This window comes from Athene cunicularia (assembly GCF_003259725.1).
Source record: "Athene cunicularia isolate RWA chromosome 15 unlocalized genomic scaffold, athCun1 chr15_part1, whole genome shotgun sequence".
In the NCBI taxonomy this organism is placed as follows: Eukaryota; Metazoa; Chordata; class Aves; order Strigiformes; family Strigidae; genus Athene; species Athene cunicularia.
The window spans coordinates 7,705,160-7,709,835 of record NW_020799121.1 but is presented as its reverse complement, the minus strand read 5'-3'; positions in this window follow the sequence as shown (position 1 = coordinate 7,709,835).

The window sequence follows — 4,676 nt, the reverse complement described above, 5'->3', positions numbered from 1 at the left end:
AGTCTATGCCCTAAACCCAGCTCTGCTTTTAGGTGGCAAACCATTAAAAGACTTGATCTGCAAAATTCACTTAGCAGGAGAGAGAGCATTCTGCTTGCAAAATCCTTTAAGGTAATGTGACATATATAATTACACAGTTTAGGAGTTTTCTAGTTTAAATGATGGATTTAATGCTTTACAAGAAATATAAAAGCAAAATTCTAGCTCCCCCAAACTGGATATCCCTTCCCATCTCTCTGTCAGGAGCTGTTTCAGATGCTTCCTGCTTCTGAAAAATTACTCTAAGGATGAGCTTGGCACAGGTTATCTAAACCCCACTGTTCCTTTTTTTGGAAAAAGGATTTAAATGCAGTGTTTTCACATACAAGCTGCATTGAGGCTGTGTAGGCAAAAACCTGGGATGAAATAGTTTTTGGGGAAGCGAAGCTAACTACAGGTCTGGAGAACCTGTGAGATAGTCAGCCACATACGTGACATTCTCTACTGGCGACACAGCAGAAATAGCAGCTGCAGCTTTAGCTAGACGAGCTTTCTGCACACCACCCACGTTTCAGAGAGACGACGGCCCAGCCCAAGCAAAGCCCTTGCTTAGACTGCACCGACCTTTAAGGACATGAATAATCTTTCTGAAGTCAGTGGACCTTGCCAGTGTGTTTGAAAGCCCCACACTTTTCAGGAGAAATAATGAGTTTGACAGTTATTTTTCTCAGATTTGGGGGGTTTTGGAGAGGTGGCATTTTTGTATTTCAAGCTTTTCTCTGCAATGCTGAAGACATATTTTTTAACCCTACCTCTAGCGAAAAACTCAGAAACCCCCATAAGCAGGTGTTTACTTGAGACTTAAGGAGCTTGGGGCCTTAAAAATCCCAAGCATTGTGAGATCAGTCCAAATAGCTTGAGAAGTAAGAGAAGTTAATGGGATGTTCAACTGTTTAAACACAGAAGTGTGCTTGAGTGTCTTACTACACATAAGTCACACTGTCTAGTAAGCTTGGTATAAAGCCAGGAGCTAAGAATTCTTTAATATTAATTGCTATTCTCTTGACTTACTGTGTGACGAACACTGGTAAGAAATGGCCTGAGAGCATTGTCCTGGGTGCTCTACAGAGACTGCGTGAGCACAGGCTCCTCTCAGGCCCTGTGTGGATGAATTTCACACTGTTCTCTGGGTTTGTACCTCTAGGGAGAACACCTGTGGGAAGATGAATTTGTCCCAGTGACAGCATTTCTCAAGAAAAAAGGGATGTAACGTACATCTACATGACTGATGAGACACAGAAATAGCCTTGCCTCTGCCGACAGATGATGAGCAGAGCATCAGACTAGCAGTACTGTCTCCTGACAGCATGGTCAAGAGCCATTGCTTCCAAGTAAGAGGAGTTCATACAGTTCCTATGTCTGTTCAAGGTTTATTTCTGCCTGAACACAAATTGCACTGAGGAAACAGAGTCTAATCTCAGTTAGAATAATCAGCACCTGGATCCTGTGGAGGTATTCCAAACTTCCATTAGTATAACAGACCTGTCCTACAGCGTAACACACACACTCCCAGTCTGAATCTCCGAGCTGGGAGCAGCACATAATGATGTTATTTCACCTGAGAATATTTTTTTTATTCCATCAACAAGTGAAAGATCATGGAGAGCACCTTCTCATATTATAATACACATTACCACACATGTAGTCTTTCTGTCTCATTCCCAACACTAATAAGCATAGTACCTAATTATCCCCATTTATAAATAACATTCTCGATCCTATCTCTATCCAACAACGTTCTGGCAGGCATCCTCTAGCAGAAGATTTGAAATTATGTCCCTGCCAAAAACTATTGCTGCTGATGAATCACAGCACACACAATTGAAAGGCTGTGGTTGATTTTATAAATATCTGTGCACATACATATATATGTAAATGTGTGTGTGTGTGTGTGCATTAACTTGGGAGATTGCTATACATATAGATAAGACAACATGGCATGATGGCTTTTTCTCTCTTCCAAATGATGTTACTGAGCTCATTCAATCAAATTTTTGCTAATGTATTTGTGCATAATCATAGGGAAATTTTAAGGACCCTCAGATGAGAATCAGCCCTCTGCACTGAGCTAATCTGACCACATTAGTTGAAGTTACCAGAGTCACTGGTTGTAGGACTCAAGTGATGAAATTTATTCTTGAGCATAGAATTAGGCACTCGTGGAACATCCAATGAACTAGGCTGCAAAAATCAACCAATGTCAACCCTGACTAGAGAGCATTGCTTTCACATCCCCATGCAGGGATTGCTAACAACAGTAGCAGGGTTAATGCTGTGCTAAAGGATACCTTTGTCGCTTTTCTCTTGGTCTGGTGATACAGTTTTCACAACGCCCTGTGGCAATTTAATCTGCTTTCTTGAAAAAGTTCTGCCTTGTGTTTTCATTCCGTTTTTTTGTAATTTCATTTAGTGCTCGCTGTTTCTTGTACTGTGGGAAATAGAGATACTCGTTCCTTGTTTGCTTCCCCCATGGCATTAATTATGTCATTTGTCAGCTTTAAACCAACTGGGTTCAAGAGAGAGTTCTTGATGGGAGATGCTCCACAGAGAAACTCTTTGAAGATAATCGTTTTTCTGTCCTAAGTGATTTGCCACTAGCACTTTATTGTTATAACCTGGTGTGATTTACCACTGACTTTGCTTCAGAAAGAAGGAATATATGAAAATTACTTAGCTGAAATGAACTACAAGTTCATTAGCTAAAATAATTGTTGCTATCAGTAGGAATTTGTGCAGAATTCTTTTTAAAATATTAGCAAAATCTACTTTCAGCAGCCACTGCTGTGGCAATAGCTGAAATACACAGTACAATTTTTATGCGATTTTTTGGAATCTGTTTCAGATCTTCTGAAACATTTTATATCTGCAAAATGAAGAGTAATAAGCAATTACTGCTTATTTATATATAGTTGCTCCAGATTGAATTTATGTTTTGTAATTAATTTAATATGTCATATAAAACATAACTTTGAACTGTAAACTTGCCTGGAAAAAAAATTACAAATGTTTTCTTCTTGCCAACTTCAACAATTTGGGCAGGGGAATTACTTTTACAGTTTTTCACTGTTTTTTTTACAGTGCATTTGACAGACACATGGCATTGAAAAAGTGGTTGCTGCTTAAAATTAAAAAATAAATTTTATACTAATGTTCATCCAAGATAAGTGCAGAGCAATGTGGAATTACCAGAACCTAATGGCTGTCCTGTGAGGACAGAGATCCATTGGAACTTCCCTGCTAACCTGCTTTCAGGCTCCAGCCTTATTTACATAAGGCTCTGAAGATTTGTGTTATTACTCTGCCTTATACCCCTGCCCTCATCAAGGCCCTGCCTACATTATAACCTTCTGTCTTTCTGCAAAATAATGATGGAAATCCATCTGGAGCAGGAAGAAAAGATTTCTATGTACTTAGCAGCATGCTGCCTGACCAAGCCATTCAATCCTTCATGGTGATAGAAACAGGGGGAAGTTTTGCTGGCCAGCAATAAATGAAACTGCCCTTTGCTCTCTTTTGACATTGCCTATTCCCTTTCATGTCAAATGAAGAGACTTCTTTTCTCTTTTTCATTACCTCTGCTTTCTCTTTGACCTGAGCTAGGGACTGTAAGAATGCCTCTGAAGTCCCCCACTTCTGTCACAAGGCAAAGTGTCCATGTGGTCATCATATAGCCTCTACCAAACATTGCCCTATTGCCAACAGATTTCAGATCTGTCCCCAAGGAACAGCCACACGACCCAACACTGCAAGTCCCTTAGCAGTTTAAATCCAGAGGATCTCAACTTCTGTGTCATACTGGAATAACAGCTGCCAAGTGTGATGTGACTTTCCCAAGGTCACAGACTATGTCAGTGACAGAGCTGTAAACACAAACTGTGTCACCATTTCCCAGGTCTGTGCCTCACCTGCACTGGGTGGCAGGTAACAATCCTGATCGCCAAAGAGAAAGACCCCAGAAGAGCTCAATGCTTAAAACTGCCCAGTGTTTGAGCTAGGAGGGAGCACAGACACACTGTACCTAGAAAGACACTTCACCGCTCTCTGCTTCAGGCAGGCAAAGAATTTCTGGGTGCAGGAGTTGTGTAATGACTCCATCCAACAGCAGGATGCTCAGATTCCTTCTGGTGATCAATCTCTGTATATGTATAAAAAAAAAAAACCAACTGTAAAGTTATTCTCAAAAGAGACAGAGAAAGAGAGAGAGAAAGGAAACATTATGTCATTTGATCCAAATGTATTCAGACGTATACTGTGGACTTACTGCTGGCTTTCTTAAAGGAAATATTGATGTCATCCTGGCCTGCTTTGGACCCAAAATTTAAATGATACACTAGTTTAAACTTTTGGGTTATAAAATGATGCTACTTAAGCTCACTTAATACATATTTTTTATAGAGCAAGAGAGAATACTGCTTTTAAGCAACTTTGGTTTGTATGACTTGACCGGTTTAAAAAAAATAAATTTTGAAGCAGATGGTGGCTTCCTGACCATATCTGACCACATCAACTGAAGGGTAAATACAACCACGCAAGTACTGTGTTGGTTAAATAAAGCACAAAATTTAGGGAAATTTTGACATGAAAGAAAGTGTGTGTGTATAGATATAGATATAGATATAGATATAGATATAGATATA